At 39.1% G+C, this 23,841-nt stretch overlaps 1 protein-coding gene across 1 annotated transcript in view; it reads right to left on the bottom strand.

Moving 5' to 3' along the window:
• CCSER1 (coiled-coil serine rich protein 1) overlaps positions 1–14,299 on the bottom strand; it is a 1,250,826-nt gene extending 1,236,527 nt beyond the window's left edge. Inside the window, exon 1 of the mRNA XM_060147099.1 lies at positions 13,941–14,299. The gene's annotated coding sequence lies outside the window, so the exon portion shown is untranslated. The remainder of the gene's footprint in view (positions 1–13,940) is intronic.
• Positions 14,300–23,841: the final 9,542 nt, after the last annotated feature.

The following is a 23,841-nucleotide window of genomic DNA, read 5'->3' as shown; positions in this document are numbered from 1 at the left end:
AGATGACCAGATGGTTTTTATCCTTCAATTTGTTAATATGGTGTATCACATTGATTGATTTGTGTATACTGAAGAATCCTTGTATCCCTGGGATAAACCCACTTGATCAGATGTATGATCCTTTTAATGTGTTGTTGGATTCTGTTTGCTAGCATTTTGTTAAGGATTTTTGCATCTAAATTCATCAGTGATATTGGCCTGCCATTTTTGTTTTTGTAGTGTCTTTGTCTGGTTTTGGTATCAGGGTGATGGTGGCCTCATAGAATGAGTTTTGGAGTGTTCCTTCCTCTGCAATTTTTTGGAAGAGTTTGAGAAGGATGGGTGTTAACTCTTCTCTAAATGTTTGATAGAATTCACCTGTGAAGGCATCTGGTCCTGCACTTTTGTTTGTTGGAAGATTTTTAAACACAGTTTCAATTTCATTACTTGTGATTGGTCTGTTCATATTTTCTGTTTCTTCCTGGTTCAGTCTTGGAAGGTTACACCTTTCTAAGAATTTGTCCATTTCTTCCAGGTTTTCCATTTTATTGGCACAGAGTTGCTTGTAGTAGTCTCTTAGGATGCTTTGTATTTCTGCCGTGTCTGTTGTAACTTCTCTTTTTTCATTTCTAATATTATTGATTTGAGTCCTCTCCCTCTTTTTCTTGGTGAGTCTGGCTAATGGTTTATCAACTTTGTTTATCTTCTCAAAAACCAGCTTTTAGTTTTATTGATCTTTGCTATTGTTTTCTTTGTTTCTATTTCATTTATTTCTGCTCTGATCTTTATGATTTCTTTCCTTCTGCTAACTCTGGGTTTTGTTTGTTCTTCTTTCTCTAATTCCTTTAGGTGTAAGGTTAGATTGTTTGAGATTTTTCTGGCTTCCTGGGGTCAGCTTGTATAGCTATAAACTTTGCTCTTAAAACTGCTTTTGCTGCATCCCATAGGTTTTGGATCGTTTTGTTTTCATTATCATTTGTCTCTGGATATTTTTTCATTTCCTCTTTGATTTCTTCAGTGATCTCTTGGTTATTTAGTAACGTATTGTTTAGCCTCCATGTGTTTGTGTTTCTTTCCCTGTAATTGATTTCTAATCTCATAGCATTGTCGTCAGAAAAGATACTTGATATGATTTCAATTTTCTTAAATGTACTGAGGCTTGATCTGTGACCCAAGATGTGATCTATCCTGGAGAATGTTCTGTGCACACTTGGAAGAAAGTGTAATCTGCTGTTTTTGGATGGAATGTCCTATAAATATCAATTAAATCTATCTGGCCTATTTTGTCATTTAAAGCTTGTGTTTCCTTATTAATTTTGTTTGGATGATCTGTCCATTGGTGTAAGTGAGGTGTTAAAGTCCCCCACTATTGTTGTGTTACTGTCAATTTCCTCTTTTATAGCTGTTAGCAGTTGCCTTATGTATTGAGGTGCTACTATGTTGGGTGCATATATATTTATAATTGTTATATCTTCTTCTCGGATTGATCCCTTGATCATTACGTAGTGTCCTTCCTTGTCTCTTGTAACATTCTTTATTTTAAAGTCTATTTTATCTGATATGAGTATTGCTACTCCAGCTTTCTTCTGATTTCCATTTGCATGGAATATCTTTTTCCATCCCCTCACTTTCAGTCTGTATGTGTCCCTACGTCTGAAGTGGGTCTCTTGTAGACAGCATATATATGGGTCTTGCTTTTGTATCCATTCAGCGATCCTGTGTCTTTTGGTTGGAGCATTTAATCCACTCACATTTAAGGTAATTATCAATATGTATGCTCCTATGACCATTTTCTTAATTGTCTTGGGTTTGTTTTTGTAGGTCCTTTTCTTCTCTGTGTTTCCCACTTAGAGAAGTTCCTTTATCATTTGTTGCAGAACTGGTTTCGTGGTGCTGAATTCTCTTAGCTTTTGCTTGTCTATAAAGCGTTTGATTTCTCCATCGAATCTGAACGAGATCCTTGCCGGGTAGAGTAATCTTGGTTGTAGGTTCTTCCCTTTCATCACTTTAAGTGTATCATGCCACTCCCTTCTGGCTTGTAGTTTCTGCTGAGAAATCAACTGTTAGCCTTATGGGAGTTCCTTTCCATGTTATTTGTCATTTTTCCCTTGCTGCTTTCAATAATTTTTCTTTGTCTTTAATTTTTGCCAATTTGATTACTATGTGTCTCGGTGTGTTTCTTCTTGGGTTTATCATGTATGGGACTCTCTGTGCTTCCTGGATTTGGGTGGCTATTTCCTTTCCCATGTTAGGGAAGTTTTAGACTATAATGTCTTCAAATATTTTCTTGGGTCCTTTCTCTCTCTCTCCTCCTTCTGGAACCCCTATAATGCGAATGTTGTTGTGTTTAATGTTGTCCCAGAGGTCTCTTAGGCTGTCTTCATTTCTTTTCATTCTTTTTTATTCTGTTCCACAGCATTGAATTCCACCATTCTCTCTTCCAGGTCACTTATCCATTCTTCTGCCTCAGTTATTCTGCTATTGACTCCTTCTAGTTTAGTTTTCATTTCAGTTACTGTATTGTTCATCTCTGTTTGTTTGTTCTTTAATTCTTCTAGGTCTTTCTTAAACATTTCTTTCATCTTCTCGATCTTTGCCTCCATTCTTTTTCCGAGGTCCTGGATCATCTTCACTATCATTACTCTGAATTCTTTTTCTGGAAGACTGCCTATCTCCATTTCATTTAGTTGTTTCTCTGGGGTTTTACCTTGTTCCTTCATCTGGTACATAGCCTTATGCCTTTTCATCTTGTCTATCTTTCTGTGAATGTGGTTTTTGTTCCACAGCCTGCAAGGTTGTAGTTCTTCTTACTTCTGCTGTCTGCCCTCTGGTTTGGATCCTGGTTCTTCATTTAATAGATTTCTATATTGGTCAAGTTACTTAACTTCTCTGTGCTTCAGTTTCTTGACCTGGTCCGATATGCTGAAGAACAGCAGGATCTGGCACTCTTGTCCATAAGCACTTTTCAGCGAGCGCTGAAGGTAAATAATAATAGTGAGTAGGCAAATAGCTGCAACCGAACCATAGTTTTTATAGGAGTGTTTCATCTCTAGTATTATTAGAAAATGACTAACAATTGGGAGATTGGGATTGCCATATATACACTAATATGTATAAAATGGATAACTTATAAGAACCTGCTGTATAAAAAAAATAAAATTTTAAAATTTAAAAAAAAGAAAATGACTAGCAATTTTTAATCTCTAAAATTAATGATGATATTATTGGGCATAATTCTAAATACTTAGTAAAAAAATTATTAGTTTTCCAAACTGAGTTTAGTTAAGATGGTTTTAGAAAACTTTTGCTTTATTCATTTTTTAGCACTTTTTAAAATTCCTTCTTCTACATCTAAGTTATTCTGACTCCATATTTTTCTCTGAGTTATATAACTAGCTTTGCCAAGGGGTAAAAATCACTAAAATATATAGCTTTTCTTTTTATGTTTCATAATTGAAACATTCCTGCTGGCAATAGGTACAAGAAAAAAATCAAAACAGGAAAGAGAAACAGCATGATGTACAGGATAGATAGTAGTTATACTTCAAAAATGTGAAAAGCAGAATTATAAAGTGAAAATATCCCCCAGGAAAAGGCCCCACACCGTTTTCTATGGTTCATGCACTTGAAATACAGGGAATTTCTGACCAAAAGGAAAACTGTGGTACCTAAACTATTCTTGCACTGTCCCAATAAGGGAAGATATAGTCAGGTACACAATTTACCTACATCATGTAAAAGTGATCAGTAAGTCAATACCACACCAGTGACAGGATGACTTCCATGTAAACAAAAGTTTTTCTACGATGACATTATCACTTATTGCCACACTGAACATTCAGAGCAATGATATGTGTGATCGCAAGTTCCAGAAGCCTTAGAAAATGAATATGGAGTGAATGTTCAGGATGCTTGTTTGAGGACATGAGAAACCAGACAGTCCTTTGGCCCCCAATCTCCATATCAGCCTATGCTACTTTCCTTAAACCTTGCTATCCCCTAACGCCCATGGTATGTATGCCATAGTTCCTCCATTCCTTTCATTTTTTTCAAGACTTTTGGTCATTTTAGGTTACTTGGTTCCAAGTTAAGAACACATTTTCAGTCCATGAAAAAGCCATGGAGGGCAGTATTCAAAGTGAGCCTAGATGTGGTTAGCACTGGGAACAGTTCACACAAGACGTACAATATTCAAGTCACTCTTAAGCAGTATTCATTCATTTATCAATTACTGAGCATCTTCACATCACAGAGTTAGATGAGCTGTTTGAAAAAGAGAATAAAGCACAGAACACCTGCCCTCATTAAGTTCACAATCCAGTGGGCATGAAGCACAAACAAGCAGTGAATTATGATACTTTAAAGGGAGATTTGATAATGATATATACACAGGCTGTTACTGACACTCAGAATAGGCTTCTTACATAGGGTTGAGGTAAGCATCCTTGAATTTTACATTTGAATTGAGCCTTGAAGGACCCACTGGAATAAACCAAATGATGGAAGGTTAGTCATTCCAAGTGAATGATGCAGCATCTGCAATGTCAGGCTCTATGATCAGCAGAAACAAAAACAACAAAGTATTTTGCACAGTTTTGCAAGAGAGGATTTTGGCAAGAGTCTAGTACCCTGGATAGCTCCCTTGCCTCAAAGGTGACTGGAGAGACTGAGGTCTAGCAGATTGGAAGGGGGGCTGGAGGATCTCCAGAACTTCAAATTCACCAATCTATCCTATATTCAAATTAAAACTCTTTGGCTTTTAAGATACATCATCGAATCATTTCCTGCGTTAGACTTCTGGGGCTACATTTTGTGTGTCATCATCCAGTGAACCTGATGCTCCTCAGAAATATCCTGGGAGGCAATTCCTTCCTACTCTTCACTAGATAGTTAATGCTATACTGTCTTTATCCCTTCAGTGTTTTGAGCAGCACTTGGACCTGGCACCATCACCATTTCCCCCTGGAATGCTTCATATTATACTCTCCCTCTGATCAACTTAGACCCTCCCACTGCAGGGCCCTTGATTCTTTCAAAAGGTTGGCTGGTGTTGTTGAAGAAGATATCTCCCAATACCACCATATTTACGTCTTGAGGTACACTGCAGGAACTATCCCTCAAAGTTAATTTTAACCATAATGTTGCTATAAGTTTATACGTTTGCTGTGTACAAATCTGTAATGATTTTTTGATGGCCCTGTTTAGTAATCTATACTTTATGTTTAAAATTACTGCTATAAGAGGTACACTCTAACTTTTAAGTAACTCACTTATTAGTGAATACGTTTAGTTTTCTTGGGTCTGTTTGCACATGAATATAATATTAAAAATTGAAAACAAAGTCAAATAACTATTCTTGAGCTATCTGCCCAGTAGGTAACATTCCTTTGAAAGTTTAGGAATCCTGGTGTGCAGACCCATTGGTTTTGTTATCAATAAGATATTTTGAAACTTTACCTGAAATAAGTTACTCTTAGTCTGCATTTCTAATACTGAATTTGAGTTTTATTTAGAGGTATGGTTTAGAGGTATGTTTTTCCTTTTCTTAACCTTCTCATCTGATGTCTTTTCCCTTTCAAGCTTTTCCTGGATGTCCTAAAGAATACTGTATCTTAGAAAAGAGTACTCACTAAACACATTTCATATATTCTGGCTTAATGACTTAATGTTCTGGTAATCTGTATACCTATAAATAACAAAAAACAATCAAACAAAAATACTTGAGGAAGAATTGCCTAGAATGTCAAAGCCTACATCTGCATTTATTTCTGTCATGTTTTTACACTTGTTTTGATTTTATTTGTAAACCTTACATAGGTTTGTGATATATCATTTGCTGCTACTGCCAAAACCAAACAAAAAAGCCAAATACACAACAATAACAACTCACTAACAGAATCACAGTATTTAACTTTGCAGGAAAGAGTTCATTGCAGTGAACAGGTACATAAGAAATATGACACGCCAGTCTGAATTTGGTTGATGAGGAAGGTGTATCACTAAGACTCCCAGAAAAGTTGAACTAAGGTAGTACACCTGGCTTAACAAACACGTCCTGAACAAAGGAATACCTCTAGGTTTCATTAACAAATGGGGAAAATCAGAGAAGGCATCACACAGTCTGAAGTATGTTTCTTCAGCTGTTTGACTTTCCAAACATGTCATATTCAAATAAGGTTACACAAGAGAATGGAGAAAAGCCAGATCATCTTGAAATAAACCAGTGAGTTAGAATAAGAGAAACAGGCAAACACTAAAGAATCAAACCAGACATGGAAGAATCTGTATTCCGTTCATGTGGATTAAGCTGTTAAGGAGCCACAGGAACCATAGGAGGTACACTCTTCTTGAAACAGACTGACTTATTCATAATAAGCATTTACAAAATGTCTGCTGTCAATGATGATGAATGAGGTAGCTCTACAGTGGGACACAGCCAGATAAGGGAAGATAACATGTAGCAAAATGAGGCAGTCTGGTGATGGTCAGAACCTGGAACTAGACTTGCCCTGTAGTCTGAAAAGCACTTTACAACCCCAGCTCAAAGTACTTCCAGAAAGTCCAACCAACCTGTGTATCTGGGGGTGGGGCAACATGCCGTAAGTGTCTGGCATCATGGAGGGCCAAGAGTGGGCCCTGGAAATGAAGCACACCTCTAAGAGCTGGAAATGACAGCCAGGAAAGTAATTACTAGGGCAGCCGGGGGGGAACCTGCTGGCAGATGAAAAGGGCGCAGGAAGTGCGGTGGTTTAGAAGCATGATCCAAGTCCTTAAAGAAATAAAGAAGGCTCTGTCAGAAGAAAAGAAAGGCCTTGCTCAAATGCTATGAGAAATGGTGATATCGAGTAAGTTATCAAGAGGCAGGGGAAAACATTAGGTGAGAAATCAGTTTCGGTTATTAGAAAGAGGCATTACTGTAAACACATTATAACATTAGAGCTGGACAGCAAGGGTGGCTTGATGTTAAGTCCCAACATGTTGGGCGAGAAGTCAGTCAATCTTCCTCTACACAGAAGGATTGGTCCTAAATCAGGGGCATGGCTAAGGTTCCAGTTAATGATTAAACGATTCCAGCAACAGAGAACAGGTTCTGACAAAATCTACAAAACCTCTCACCTAAGAGACACACTCAGTGAAACACCAATTTTTTTCCTTTTGATATTAGGCATCTACTTTTATTCATGTTATTGACTGATTTAAACACATTATGAACTATATAACTTTGTCCGTTAGTCTAGCAGAGGGCTTCAGAATAACCAAATTTAACTGTCCCTGGACTTCTACAGAATTAGAATACTTAAATATTTTTAAATATGCCCTTTGCTTCAAACATTTGAACATTGACTAAACCCACATTTAAATAAATAAGTTGAAGATTAAAAGCCAAAAGAAACTAAACTGATGTGATCATGTAATTTTTTTTTTTCTCATGGGAGACAGCTGAATTAACAGACTGCACCTAAGGTCAACTTTGCTTGAGCAAGGTTCTCAAAGCTTTGTTGATCTTTTCCAGAAGATAAGCTGCATATCTCCAAATATGAAGAATATCTAATACCTTAATATTCTCTGCATAAAGGCACTCATTCTTTTTTTTTGGGGGGGGGCGCGGTACGCGGGCCTCTCACTGTTGTGGCCTCTCCCGTTGCGAAGCACAGGCTCCGGACGCACAGGCTCAGCGGCCATGGCTCATGGGCCCAGCCACTCCACGGCATGTGGGATCCTCCCGGACCAGGGCACAAACCCGTGTCCCCTGCATCGGCAGGCAGACTCTCAACCACTGCGCCACCAGGGAAGCCCGGCACTCATTCTTAAAATTATACTTGGTTACATCTTAAATTTCCACTAATAAGTTGGGAGATTCTGACCAGCTGGGGTAAAAGAATTGTGATTGAGTGGCACTGAGGGTAAAAAATATCAGTACTGAAAAGAACAATAAGAAGACGGGAGCATCACCCTTAGAAGTCCTCCATCACTTCTTCCAATCACCCAAAAAGCAACAACAGCACTGCTGAAGATAGTGGCAACACGGTGAGTACTGCACAGATATTGCTGGGCCCTGAGTCAAATCAGGAATAAGAAGAAAATACACCCCTTCACGTTTTCTGTCCACTGGTTTCATAATTTCTTCATCATTGTAAAAAAAAAAAAAATCAATGTTTGGTGTCAGTAGCTTTGGCAGAGCACAGAACAGAGTGTCAGTTTCCTCATCTCTAAAATACACACAAAACTTTATAATGTTAAGAGAATTGCATGGCATAACATATATAAAGTGTTTAACACGGAAGACATGTTCAGCACATTATAGCCATTGCTGCTGTTGTTAATAAACATCTCATAATTTGCAAAATATAAAGGAAAACAACGCCCGTGTTTACATATATTCTAGGACTCCCTTTATTTTAAAATACTTTTTAAAGTGTCAGTCTTTGGAAAAACATAAAATACCCTTAGAACGAAGGCAGACAGTTATTCAGCCAATATTTATTTATGTGTTGGCCACCGTTAAATCCTGATGATTCTGAACCAATCACACAAATACACATAAAATTAAACTGCAATGAGTACCACAAGGTAGAAGAACATGGAACTAAAACAATATATAATAGGGCAACTAATGTAGCAAAGGAGGCCAAGGAAGGTTTCCTTAGAGAAGGGATGATTGAGCTCATATCTGAAAGGCAGGGGTTGGGGGAGTGGAGGGGGGAGGGAAGACGAAGTGAGGGACAAGGATACTAAGAGAGACACAGGATTTGAACACATTATCTTTAATCTTGAAGGATGTACAGATGTGGTCTAAAATTTATTTTAGTAGTAAGAACATTTGAGAGAACATTCCACACTGGTGAAGCTATTGTTGAGCAGCTAAAATAACTGTAGTCTTACCCAGAGAAGATGATTATAAATGCCAAGACGAAAAATATCACGAGTCAACAAAACTAAACAAAAAATGGTCAACCTTTGTACACTGTGCATATTTTTTGCCTTATAAATGACTACCAATAAGGTCAGTCTGAGGTCATTACTGTCCAGTTAAATTCCACACTTATGTATTGCTTCCCCAATCAACAACAAACATGTGCACAGGAATTAGAAAGTCTTTTTGTTTTTGTTTTTAATTAAGATGTAATTCTTCTGATGGAGAATGTAATATTTTCTAGGTCTAAATAGTTAAAGCTTAGTTATCTCTACCAGTTGAGGAAAGTATTTAGATACAAAATAGGTAGAAAACACAGTCTTCAAGTTTCACTATAAGATATTCGAGGTCAGTGGTTCTCAAAGTTTAGAGTGTGTGAGAATCATGTCGGGGACCCCAGCGCAGAGTTTCTGGTTCAATCATCCAGTGGAATTGCATTTTAACGAGTTCACTGGTGCTACCGCTCACGGAACCGCATTTTGAGAACTACTGCCCTAGGTTAAGAATTTGCCGTTAGGTAACAAAAATGTTTCCTTATAAATGACGTTTAGATTTTATTTAAGATCAGAACACAGTTACAGTGTTCAAATATTTTAATAAGTTCAATTAAAATTTCAAAATTGTTAGTACAGTGTAAATAACACAAAACGAAAAAGTACATTTTAAGTTAATCTAAATATAGGGCCAGGAATTTGGCCAAACAACAAACTGTATCTGTCAAAGACCTAAGCAGAAATGTTTTTTTTTTATTGCAATACCACAGACCCTAGTAAACATTTTCAACCACCACTTTCTTTTTTTGCCATTTTGTTTAGCCCACATATGAAAACAGCTTAAAATGAAATACAGTCATTTTAAAGTGAGAACTGATAGCAATATGCTGGTACTGTATCAACTGCAGCTTAGACTGGTCAGCTTTACATTTTTATAGTTAGTTTAAGCTACATATTGAAGTATGTTTCTTTCGTTAGTGTCTTTCATCAATCTCATCTTTTCTCACTGCTTCTCCCACCGCAGACTTCATGTTTTATTGTTAACTGACACTCTCGCATAGTGAAGATAGTATTGCTGATAGAAGCATACGTCCTCAATATAAAGCAAATAGATTTTGTCACTATCCAGTAAGGAAATCACACAGAAGCTGTCAGTCATATAGTAGGAGAGATTATCAAAGTGATACACCTTTGACATATAGTCCAAAACCAAACTCAAAAGAGACCAATTAACAGATACACTGGTCTGTACTTTGACTACATTGGAAATCATCCCATTCCTGCATGAATATGAAATAGGTGATTTAATAGGATTTTCACTTCTGTAATAACTCCTATCTATTCACTGTTGACAAAATATATATGCAAATCTTTTAATTCAACTAATCTGAAAGTAATTCTACTCTGTTATTTATTGAAAGTGATATCTAATATTTGTACTATTTCCTTATTGTCACCATAACATACTTCTCAGGTGTCATATTGAATAGACAGGCTCAATGTCAATTCAGATCTTTCCCCTTGTGGTCTTAAAATGGGGAAATGCATTTTAAACAGTTTTGTGTTTGCTTTCATATATATATATATATATATAAACAAATATATATACAAAAAGCAAATAACTAAGTTCAAAATGCTCAGAGACAGAGCATGCTCTTATTAGTAATACAATCTATTTACTAGAAGACAATTAAAACATCTTTAAAACTGTCACTACAATTCTAAAATTGTTCCCCATAGGCCCTACATCATAGCTATATATTCATGGAAAATAATGTAAAGATAGATTAACTATTATGCAGATGCATTCTAATAACTTTAAAATAAAAATATTATAGAAAGTATATTAATGAGTTACACATTTTATATGAATAAAATATTAAGCATTCAATGACTGCTCACTATGAATACAGTTGTTCTTTTACATACCTCATACTCTTTCCTTTAGAGCAAATCTAAGGAGAATTGGCTAAGGATGTAACTCAAACACCTCACTTCATGTACATGCCACCTTGTTACTAATACGAAATGCAATACTTTAGTGTGATGTGGTATATTTAAATATTTAGAGTAATTATTCTTTATAAATGCATATAAAGCACATTTTTCATTAAAAGGCAAGGTAAAATCAAAAATTTGTCTCCTTAGGTACAGAAATATTGACAATTCCAAGAATGCAGCATACAGAATGTTGTTCATCAAAAAAAGACTCACCTGCACTTTGCACAACAAATTCAACCACTTTGCAATATCAAAATCTATTTCAAAACAAACTTATCTTTCTTAAATCTTATGTTCTTTTCTACAATTCCAGGAGACTTACATCTTATACCTTATATTCTCATCCACAAGCCACTAATCCTATTTATCCTTTAAGATCAAAACCAAGCAAGTCTTACCTACGCCGGAAGTCTTTTCAGACAAAATCCAGTATGAAATGTTATTGTCATGCTCTGAACTCCTGCAGTCTTCATTAGACATGCAACCTCTTATTGTCAAGGTTTGCTACCTCTGTTCAACCATGCGCATCAGATTTGCCCCAACTGGAGAGTAAGCTCCTGAAGGGCAGGAAGCAAGGAAGTCCTATGTTCCTCTCCACAGTACCTAGATAGTATCTTGCACATGACAGGCCCTTTATTATGAACACTATGTGATAAAATGCAATAAGGAGTTCAATATCTATAAAATGTAATATTTTTTCATTTTCTACTTCACAAGTTTGATATAAATTAACATTCTACAGTAAAAAATTCATTATTAAAATAATAAACAGTTGCTGATTCTCTAATGGTGTCAAAGAAGTATCCATAAATGTGACTTTTAATGACTGCAATAATATAATTCATCAAGCACATTTTAAAATTCCCCATTACTTCTACATTCCAGTGATTCAGCAAAGTGAAGGTAACAGCCCTCAGAGTGCGGCGCTCAGTTCAAGTTTTAATGTGATATATAAAAACTGCACATGCTCCAATGCCAAAAATGTATTTTAAACCAACATGAATCTAACCAAATCAAAATAACAAATCCTTAACACTGCTTTGTCTTCCAAATAAACAGGACTGTTAAGGAAAGCTACTTTTGCACTGGAAAAAAACAACAACAGTTGGCATGTTTTGATCAAAATAAGGAGCTCCTTAATTAATACCAAATGAAGACAAATCACTCTGACAATAAGTTGGTCAGTCTACTTCTCTTTCTTCTCCGTGAAATTACTGAACCGGCGGTTGCAATATGGAATTTCAATGCTTTAAAAACACTGTACTTGGCAGGTGCTTAAAGACATCCCAATTTAAAATAATAAGGACACTGTCCTACTATCTCCGTCACAACCCCGTCATCGGTTCCATGAAAACACAGGTTGCTACTTTTAAGAACAAACATGAAGTTGCTAAAGCATAGTTGGCAGACACTGTCCTAAGGCATTTCCAAGCTTCAAGTCATGTCTTTGGAATTTTTGCCTGTCATAAAGCAAAAAGAAACCGAAACAAATTAATTATGTTGTAGACTAGATTAATAGTATTTTAGGTCTTTTCTTAATAGCTAGTTGTAATTCTCATCAGTAATAATCGATATAAACTCACTAGGTGTCTGCTTCTCTTTCTTCCCCAAGTCTTTTAATAAAACCATCTTTATGGTAAAATGTGTGCGCATTATTTTTAATAGCCTTTCTTAGGGGTAGAAATGGAGGATATGCGTTACATATCACTGGGAAGGTATCCAACTGTAAAGATATTAGAAATGAAAGCTGTTGAAACCAAGTAGGTACTTTCTGCCTGTAGGTGTTGTTATTGGTGGCCTGAAGAGGTAGGAGGAGTGTAGAATAAGTACATACAAACATTAAAGGGCAAGAGATAGGTAACTTCTAAGAAGCATTTTTTTTCTACCTGTAAAATGACAAGTGATTTTCTGACTTCCTTCCCCTCATATTCAATGCCCCACGGTGGGGAGGGGAAATGGAAAGCAGAATTGCTTCTAATTCTGAGAAAGAAAAGGGGAGACATGGGAGAGAGGAACAGAGAGAGAGAGAGGAGGAGAGAGGGCGAGAGAGAAGCTCAGGAACCACGGAAGGAAACCCGCAGAAATTTCACAACTCTGCCATAAATAGCCTTTCTTCTCACTCTGGATACCTCGTCCTCTACATCAGCAAGGCTCAGCCTCCACGCGCAGGGCAGCACCATTCACAAATCCCTCCGTCACCCCATCTCGCACACCTGCCCCTGATAGCACTGCTTGTACGAGTCCTGGGACACATGCCAAAAGGTGACGGGAGGCGGAGCAAGGGGACACCTGCGGTTTCAGATCGGGACTGATTTCCTTTCCCGGGGAACCAACGCTTTGATTAGTCAGGAGGGCGAACGCACACACACACACACACACAGACACCCCTCCCTGGAGCCCTTGACACGCCACCACAAAGCAATTTGTTCACGCTAAGTCGCTGCTGTTCCTGCCGCCGCTGGGGAGCGTCTGACCCCCAACCCAGGAAGCCAGCGCCGGAGAACGAGCGGGTGGAGGAGAGAGGACGTCCAGGCTCGGGCACTGCGGCTCCCCGCCCCCTCCTTCCTCTTCCCCCTCCCACGCCCCCGCCCCCGCCCGGGCACCCGCAGCCCCCGGCGTCAGCGCTGCCCGGCCGCCCCTACCTGCGGGAAGCGAGCGGCGAGGGAGGGGAGCGGCCACCAGCCTGCGCCAACTCTTGCCTTCTCGGCCGGCCGCGCTCCGCATCGCCCCGGAGTGGCGGCCGCGGCCGCGGGGAGCCGAGCGCTCAAGAGCGCGGAGGAAAAGGCCACGCAGCACGCGGGGAGTCGCGCGCCGGCGGAGAAGCGAGCCCGTCCGCCTCCCTCCCTCCCCGCCCGCGAGGCCAGGTCTCCGCGCCGCGCACGCCGGGCCCACGGCCGGCGCCCCTGGCCTGCGCGCGGGCTGCTCCGGGGCGGCCCGGTCACAGCTCGGCCAACCGCCGGGCGGTCCTCCCGCGTCCGCCTGAGGCCAGCGCCAGTGTCGCGGCGACGCGAAGCGCGACCCTCCGGGCGCGGGGGCACCGGGGGCGTTACTACCTGGAGGGCTCCGCGGCGCTTGTTAGGCTTCTCCCGGGCACGCGGGGATTTCTGTCTTCGGAGCACGGGGGTTGTCCTTCCTGGCACCCCTCCTCTGCCCTCCCTCCCTGCCTTGGCCGTTGGGCTCCTTCTCTCCACTCCCAGTTGAACAGAGTCGAGCTGCGTTATTTAATAATCCTCCTGCTGCTCTGCCTGAGCCACCGCTTCCCAGGCAGTCATGTTGTGGAGAGAGGGAGAGAGCGAGAGGCGGATTGGCAGTCGGTCGGCGACTGTTCGTGGTGAGAGACGGAAGAGCGGAGCAAGAGGAGGGCAGGGGAGGGACGTGGGGAGGCGCTTCCAAGTGTGTGAGTGCGCGGAGTGCGACTGAGTGGGGGACAACGGAGCCACCTCCCGGCTAGGCCGCGCTCCCTGACTGTAAGGAGGGCGGCGGCGAGCGCAGCTTTTATAGGAGCGGAGCGGGGGCGGAGTTAAACTGGGGCGGAGGGAGGGGTTAAACTGGGGCGGGGCGTGGATGGCTGCGAGGACGGCGCCCGGCCAACTGATGCCGCGGGTTGCCACGCACGCATAGTCTTGCATTGAACGCGCGCACACCCACTGCTGGCCCGTTGCTGAGTTTTCATTTTAGGGGAAGCCGTATCCTGTCGTGCTGACTTGGCTTTGCACTCAGCCCATCCTCATGAGTGCGTCGAGTCCAAGTGCATTGGCAGGTCAAAGTGTTAGAGAGGGAGAATCTGAAGCTCTGCGAAGGGGCCCCGGTAATGCTGAAAATGCACTGTATCTTTTCTCTCCAAACCACCGATGCTATTTTCTTTCTCTTCCACCTCTCAGGGAGAAAACTGTGAGGCGTCCTCCTCTTTTCCTTCTCACCCAGGCTATTCACATCCTGACACATCTCTTACCTCAAAGGCAGCAAGAAACCTGCCTTCCTTTCTCTTAGCAGATGACACCTCCCAACAAATATTTACAGCACTCAGTTCTTCTGTAGGATAATGGAAGCATTGGGACTGTGGCCTGGAGTGGAACTTGTGTTCCTGCACATAAGGTCCTCAACAACACAGGGATTACAAACAGAACCAGTTACCATTTTGACATCATTTGACTGATGGCCCTCTAGAGATATTTTGCCAGTTTAGTGGTGGAGAAGACTTCTGATGCACGGTGCTGTTGCTTACCTAGTTTATTTTCCCTTGGTCCTTCCTCCTATTGCACTGCCTCATTTCCGTTTAGATTTGCCCTGGGTCCTGAACTCTCCCATTCATCCCCTTCTTTATCTCCACTCCTGTATATTTATGTCTTTAGCAGGCAATAAAGCAGATGGAGTGCATTTAACTCTGTGTGTGTGTGTTGGAAACATTTTTTAACCAATTTTGGTGGCTTGTGGGACCATTTCTAGATAGAAAATACATCCCCAGTGCTAAGTTTGGGCACCTGACATTACCTCCCTTACCCTCTAACTAGCCTCCTGCCCAGATTGTAGGGTCTTTGTGGTCTGATGCACTACTGTATTGGCAAACAGCTTCCAGGAATCAAGCAATCTATGCTTCTTTCAAGTTTGTGTGTGTGTGTGTGCGTTCTAAATAATCTGGTCATAGTCTGACTTCTGAAATGTAAATATATTGAGTGTAAAGGCAAGGTGTACTTTTTGAATGAGTATTAGGGGTCGATGTGGATTTTGGTATGGGGACAACCCTGCTTTGGGGTGACAACTGTGGAAAACTTTTTTTTCATAAAGGTGACAAAAGGAAATTAAGAACATCTAGGAGGCTAGGGCTGACAACTCAGTTATTGTATCTTCTCTCTTTATTAGTAGCTATATCCACTGCTATGTCCTCAGGTTTTTGGTGTATGCCAGCTCGTAATATGTTCTCCATATATTTTACCTTTACCGTCAGTTTTCTTTTGCCCTAATTCTTCCATGTCTCATACAAAGAGTTTAGAATCCATTAAAAGTGGCTTAAGTATATAATCAAAAAAGGGCAGCAAAGTTGGGACCAGTGGACAAATATATCAATAACATAAAAATACAGGACATGATAGTTCCCTTGATCAAGCATTGTTAAATGGATATACTAACAAAGGATGTTGAGATTCAATGTGTGTAGGCCCTGTGAAAAAGCTATTACCATTTCTTCAATTTTGTAGATCAGGAAAGTCAGGTTTGGGGAGGATAGGTAGTTAACATTAGGTCTCGTACAAATTAAGTGGTGCAGGGCTTCCCTGGTAGCGCAGTGGTTGGGAGTCCACCTGCCGATGCAGGGGACGCGGGTTCGCGCCCCGGTCCGGGAGGATCCCACATGCCATTGAGCGGCCGGGCCCGTGGGCCATAGCTGTTGAGCCTGCGCGTCCGGAGCCTGTGTTCTGCAACGGGAGAGTCCACAACAGTGAGAGGCCCGTATACCGGTAAAAAAAAAAAAAAAAAATGCAAAGAACAAATTAAGTGGTGCACCTGGAATTCAACCGAAGTCTGCCTTACACTACTGTCCATACTCCCTCCCATTCAGACCACCTGGCTTAGTTGAGAGTCTTAACAGTTTCTTTATAGCTTTCAATAATTATGGAGTAAGCTGATCTACAACCCCTCAGCATTTTCCTTCTACTTCCCTCTTTTTTCTAATGCAAGAACGGTTTACAAAACTGTCCACCATTTTGGGGTTAAGTAAGGATTTAAAAAGCCCTTACTACTTGGATTTATAGATGAAAAAAGTCAGGAAACTCTTCCCTGAAGTCCTTACTAAAGGAATCCTGCTATCACTGCAAAATGAAACTTTGTTAGAAGACATATTCCTGATCTGAACTTTGAACCTAGCAAATAAATATGTAGTTTATTTAAGAGCTATAAATAGGCATTTAAGAAAAAAGTTTTTCACCTTTAAGGAGGATGCTCAGTCATATTGGCAAGTTTTTGGTGTTTTTATTGTCCCAGTTCTCTATTTAATTGTCACCAATAATGGTAATTTAATAATGACTCTATATTACACAGTTCAGAATTATACATTAGACCAGATATTTCAAGGGCACTTTTGGTAACCACAACTGATTGTAATTTTCACACTCAATTGCATTCATAATTAGTGAGAACCATGAAAATCTGTCAATTGCCTTTATTCATTAAGGTAGTAAGTAAAGCCAACATTCCTTCCTTAATTTTATAACAATTTTGCTTGCCAAATAAAGGCCAGAATTCATACACACTGGACCAATAAGCCATATGAGAATATATAACCTAAAATACACTTCTGAAAAGTTGATTCATTTTAACTATTTCATTTTTTTGGTTGAAAAAAAATCTGTACCAGAAACCCCATTTATAAATTATAATGAACAACATTTCAGAAGTTAAGTAAATGAATTATTCTCTTTTAAGATTGCTTAGCGTTTCAAGTAGAATTTCCCACTTTGCTACATTTTCCTGATACAATTTGTGTTGTGATAGGAAAACAGAAAGTTAATGACTCTTTCCAGTTTGTTCATTTTCATCTCTTACACTTGCTGCTGTTTGGTTCCAAGTGCGTTTAACTGGCAACTTCAATGAAGATTTGGCATTGTACCATTTGATGAAAGCAGAAAAATTAGGTTGCCAATTACATATGTGCCCCTTATGTGCACTGAATTCCCACTGAAGTGATGAGCCAAATTAGAAATTTTCAGTAGTGGTACCTAAAAAGTAAAATGAGTGCCTAGGGAAATAAGGGAGATAATTTTTCATTCCAACCCCTACTACTATCATAATAAAAGTCATAAGATGTTTTAGAAAATGAATTGACTTTAAAACATTTGCAAAACAATGTTTGTAGATGAAGTATCAGAAAAAAAAATTTAAGTTGCATTTTTTTCTGTCCTAGTTATTTTATCATCCCTTGATTTACTTCATACTCTATCATGATTATCCAGTCAATATGAAGAAAGTTAAATGAAGACCACTTCTCCCTTTGCTTTATCCTAATAGTATAAAAGAAATGAAAAAAAATTTTTTTTGAATATGGTATTAACATTTTGGATTTTTTCCATATTACTTAAAGGTAAAATATATTTTTGTGACAACTGTTGTAAAATTAAGGTGGCATTATGGGTACCTTATAGCAACAGGAGCCTCGAATGGAGATTGAGGCTGAAATTTGCACTGGATTCAAGATCAAGGACGGGTAAGAAAGTGAGGGACAGGAGAGAGGAGAAAAGAGAGGTGAAAAACTCTCTTAACTGGGGCAACCTGTCAGGTAGACAGAGCACTAGCAGAAAAAAATTAAGACAGAATTATTTTTCAGAAATCTGGTAATGACTCCTACACTTGGTAAATTGTCCTTTTGCAGCAGAAATTCTGCCTGGTGACAGAACAGCAGGATCCATCATTGCCCTTGCTCTGTGGAGGAAACTAAAAGGGCAAGCAGGTCAACTGCCCAGGATTTCAGAGAGGAATCCTCTCCAGAAGCTAAGCCCAGATGACTGGGTCAAAATACTCACTGCATGAGCTGTCTTTGATCTGGGAACTACACAGACACCAAGGATTCGTCCCATGGAGCAGATGTGGTAGCAAGACTATTAAGGTGAAAGCATGTCGCTGTCCTTGTCACTGGGCTACCGTATCCCAGGTTTACAAATCGATCTAATTCTAAGCCCATGGGCTGAAGGGGTGGAAAGCAGAGGATGTGGAGAGGCATCGCTTACCCAGCAACTGAGGAAATCCTTAATTTCCAGAGGAGAATATCCAGTTTAGAGGGCTGAAAAAAGTTGAGGTGGCAGAAGGAGGGGAGAACTAATGTCAACACTGATGTTCTCTGAATTTATGTCTCTCTATTACTTAAGGGAGATAAACTGTATTTAAAATAATGTTTATCAACATAAAACCAAAGGGGTCTTTATAAGCAGATTCACCAGTAGAAACTTTTCCGTGTATATAATTTCCTTATCTTTGTTTCTATTTCCAGATGTGATCAATGAGGTCTTACGGAAAATGATCTCAGGATTTCTCATCTTCATATGAGGTAATTTTCATGTTTGAATACTTGTTTTGTTCTGACTGCAATATTTTTAAAAAAATATTTAACCCAGTTAATGGTTCATTTGTTGATGTCTATGAGTTACATCTATCAAAGTGATTTTTTTCACTGGACATGTGAGTTCTTCCATCATGATTGTCCCTAGGCATCTATGCATTTGTAGGCATTTCATTAAAATAAATAGAACTTGACACATTTTTTAGAGAGATCATCAGTTAAATCGTCTCTAAAAATAGTATACTGATAAAATCTGAAACTGTAACAATAAATCATATAAATAGATCTAATTATAACAATAGAAGAACTATAACAAAATTGTAATAGTACTATTTAGATATATAGTAAAAATAGACAATGCTAATAAAATAATCTAAACCATATTAAACCGTTACTTAAGCAGGTTGGAAACTGGTCTTGACATCTGTCAATTTCTGTACTGGCAGTTTCACAAATGAGATGTCTTTTTAACAAAACATCACAGCAGGAGATACAGACATGTGAATTGTAATTAAAATGTGAAAAATGCATTTCCTAGCCTTTGTCACTTATATAAAGCTTCTCTTATGTTGTGAAATTCTACCCTTAGGAAGTTACACAAAGTGGAAATAATGTTTATTTTGCCAAATCTATACACTAGTGACCATAATTTTAACTTAAGTAATGAATGCATGTGCTATCATAAATTTAATTGTGGTTTCCTTATGTCTTGTTCACACAGTAATGAGATTCAATTATTTTTTAATCATCCAAATGTAGAAGATGAAGAGGAGTAATTTGTATATTTCTATTCAGTCTAGATCTGCTAAGGACTAATATTATTGCTTTATATTTACTCAGCATTATATTCTGTATATAAAATTACATTGAATTTTATTCACTTTCTGGGAAAAAATAAACCTAAATGAGTGCTTAATTCTGTAATGAAAAAGTTGCCGAAATATTATATAATAGTTTTCCTGGTTTCATAGCATTTACATAAAATACAAACCAAAATATGCAACGTAGGAGATGTAACTATGGTTAATGCTACATATTGCTATATATTGAACAAGTGCTCAAGAAATCAGTGGTAGCATAAATCAAGTTAACAACATAGTTTAAACTTAAAATAACACATTAGCACTCAAATAGATCTTAGTTTTTATTTTCACTCTCCATAACATCTTGAATATTTTCTAGAAATTTAAAGTTAGCATGTGTTCTTGACATTTGTCATTATGGGACTTATATATCCAAACACATTCACATCCCTGACTCACCTTTGGTGCAATGATGCTTTTCTTTGTACTGTTATCACTTACAAGTTTCCTTCAAATGTTAACATTTTAACAAACAAAATGGGTATTGAGGTAGGAGTGAGTCATTAAATCAGTATGTACTTATATGTTTCAAATACAAAATATTCCATCTCATTTTTATGTACTTCTTACAGTACGACATTGAAACTGTTGTGATGGAGTGTTAAGGATTATGTTCCTTCCTCTTAAACCTGAGCAGACTTTTGTGACTGCCACCCCTAGAATATGGTGCAAGCGATGTTATGTAATTTCCTAGCCTAGGTCATAAAATTGCCATTTACTTTATCCTTGTTCCCAGGGACTGTTGCTCATAGAAGCTAATCACCTGCTGTACAGAAGCCATGCAAACTGTGGAAAGGCCCGCATGGAGAGGAACTGATGCCTTATAACCCTCAGCACCATCTGACAGACTCCACATAAAACCAGCACCAATTTGCCAGCCATGTAAGTGAGCCATTTTGGTAATAGATTTCCAGCTCCAAATCTATCTACTCCAGCCAGCCATGTGGAGCAGAAACAAGCTGTATTAATTTTGATTGCTGCATACCAAATGACTGCAAACATAGTGGCTTCAAATAAGTAGCAATTTATTAGATCACGGTTTTGCAGGCCAAAATTCTGGTAAGGTGTGGCTAGTTCTCTGCTTATTATCACAAGTCTGAAATCAAGGTGTTAGCCAGACTGAGTTCTCATCTAGGGGCTCTGCAGCACAGATCAGCTTCCCAGCTCTTTCTGGTTGTTGACAGAATTCAGTTTCTTGCAGTTATACAGCTGAGATCTCTTTTTCTTTTACGTGTGCCTCCCTCCATCTTCAAGCCAGCAACAGCAGCTTATATCCTCATGCTTCAAATCTTTAACTTCTTCTGCCGACCAGAGAAAACACTCCCACTAGACTATAAGCCAATGGTGGGCCCATGACTTTATTTGCTTATCATCTCAGGGCCTAGTAGAAGCAAAATAATGTGTCCTCAAGTGACACAAGGGGTGGTGCATATGACTGACGTTTTATTCTCTTTATCATTTCCTGAAAATTATATGTCATGGTGAAGCCTTATTGTTCATTATTCCTTCAGGAGCCTTTGTTTTCCTCCATACCATTCTCAATCTTTCGTATGTTATCTTTCTTCTGACTTGACTTTAAAAATGAAGGTTGCAGGCTTCACTGTAGCCACTCAACCAAGCACTATTCAGTCATATGAAGCAGTGTGGTGAGCTCTGATGCAACACCACAGCAGGTTGTCTTAGTCGGTTCAGCTGTTGTAATAAAATACAATAGACTAGGTGGCTTATAAACAACAGGAATTTATTGCTCATAGTTCTGGAGACTGGGAAGTCCAAGATCAAGGAACCAGTATAGTCATGTTCTGGTGAGAGGTCTCTTCCTGATTCATCATCAGTGCCTTCTAACTGTATCCTCCCATGATGGAAGCAGCAAGGGATTTCTGTGGAGTCTCCTTTATAAGAACACTAATTTCATTCATGAGGGTGGACCCTCATGACCTAAGCACCTCCAGAACCCCAACTCCTAGTACTATTACATTGGGCATTAGGACTTCAACATGTGAATTTTGGGAGAACACAAATGTTCAGACCATAGCAAAGGTCAAGACTGTGGAAGATACAAGAAACCTCAGAATAAACTCAGCTGTCCCCAAGAGCTTTAACTGATGTTGGGAATGAGATAAAGTACTTTGTATCACCATATTTACCTTTTGGACTCATTAATAAATATTTATTAGTTAATTAGTTTTCTCCTTATAATGTTTTCTCCGTATACTGTAGCATGTTTACGGGTGGAAGTTCCAGCCAATAGAATGTCACATCTCTGAAATATAACATGAGATTTTGGTCATCAGATGTTTATGGTACAAGGTTGAATCATAGGAAGTAAATACTGAACAATAATCTGAAAGGATAAAAATAAAAGAGGAGAGAAAAGCAAAACTCGTCATGAAATAACTCCACAAGTAGTCCTGAATGGAGAGAATTCCTACATAAATAAATTACAATCATTTATGTAGTCATGCATCAACAAGTGACATATTGATTTTTTTTCTAGAAAACCAAGATAAAAGAGACAGGCCGAGAGTCAGTTTAGGCATACTGAAGGAGCATTTCACTAACGGGATACATGAGAATAATTTGAAAATCTAGATTTACCGTGCTAATTTCTCACCAATCTTGTGTTCTTTAGTATCTATAAAACATCTTTACTTAGAATCATAGGAAAGTAAATGTGAAGGGATTTTAGTCATTCAGCAGATTTGTATTGCAGATGTTAAACAAACTAAATATTAGGGATACCAAAATTGAGGGGAAATTCTTGCAATTGAGATAGTCATAGAAACAAATAATTAGAATACAATGTACTGTGGAACAAAAAGGGTATAAAAGCAGTTACTCCTTGCTTTCAAGGAAATAACAGTCCAACAGGAGACATATTACAGCAAATGATTACAATAGTTAATTCTCAGTCCTCATTTTACTTTGGTAGATTTTGAATTGGAGTGACTTTGTACTGTGTTGATGTAGCTAAAACTGAAATTGTATTTCCCAGAATTCCCTTCCTGATATGGTTTTGCACTAAGGTTGGCCAAAAGAGAAGTCTTCATGAGATTTGGAAGGGAGAAATGAGGCAGCAGCTATGTTATGTGCTAAAGAACAGTGTAGGGAACCAGGTGGTCTTTTAGCTCATGCTCCTTGATCTGCTAGCTCACCTTGTTTAGTTTGGGACGGCAGCTGCATCTGCAGCTCCCTCAACTCCTACCAGATCTCCTTTACCCTCTCAGAGTGTGTGGTACAAGTTCATGGGAGGTCCACTGTAAAGGTTCTTTCTGCATATCGCTATCTGCATATCCCTTGTAATGTTGAAACTGGAGGTAGCAAGAGACAGATGTAGGCAGAGATGGTCTTTTAGGGGTACACTTTATACAGTTTGTCTTAGCTGATGTGGGTAGAGATTGTCTTTTGGAAATCCAGTTTATCCTGAGGATTCCAGTCTGTCCCAGCTGACCACCAGTCCACACAGCTTTTCTTCCCAACTGCCATTTCTCAGTGACTTTAAGTCCACCATTAGAGCAGTGGCAACAGACTTCCATAGACTTCTGCCCAACTCCCACAGTTGCATAAGGTCTGATCCCTATCATAAATTCCTTATCCCATATCACTCATATTGGTTCTGCCTTTCTGTTGGGACTCACACTTACATGAATATATTTTGTAGAAAACAACCAAAGGAGTACTGAGGACTAGATGTAGAAGGTCAGGAAAGAGAAGAGTCAAAGTGACTAAATCTTAAATTAACATGATAATTTTAGTCATTTCCTTCCATTTGAAACATTTCTTCCATTTGGCTTCTGGGACGCCACAGTCCCCTGTTTTTATTCAACTCACTTCGATGACCTCTGCATTTGGAATGTTCCAAGACACAAGACTTAAACTTTTATACTCATTTCTTTGGTGATCTCACTTAGGCTCAGAGTTTTAGTACCATCTGAATGCTTATGACATCCACGTTTGTATCTCTAGCCCTGAACTCCTAACCCATGTGTGACTTTCAACTTGACATCTCTGCTCGTTTATAGAAGCATCTCAAGCTTAAAAATATAC

Source organism: Lagenorhynchus albirostris, chromosome 4 (assembly GCF_949774975.1).
Source record: "Lagenorhynchus albirostris chromosome 4, mLagAlb1.1, whole genome shotgun sequence".
Classification (NCBI taxonomy): domain Eukaryota; kingdom Metazoa; phylum Chordata; class Mammalia; order Artiodactyla; family Delphinidae; genus Lagenorhynchus; species Lagenorhynchus albirostris.
This window is presented reverse-complemented; position numbering and strand designations above follow the sequence as displayed.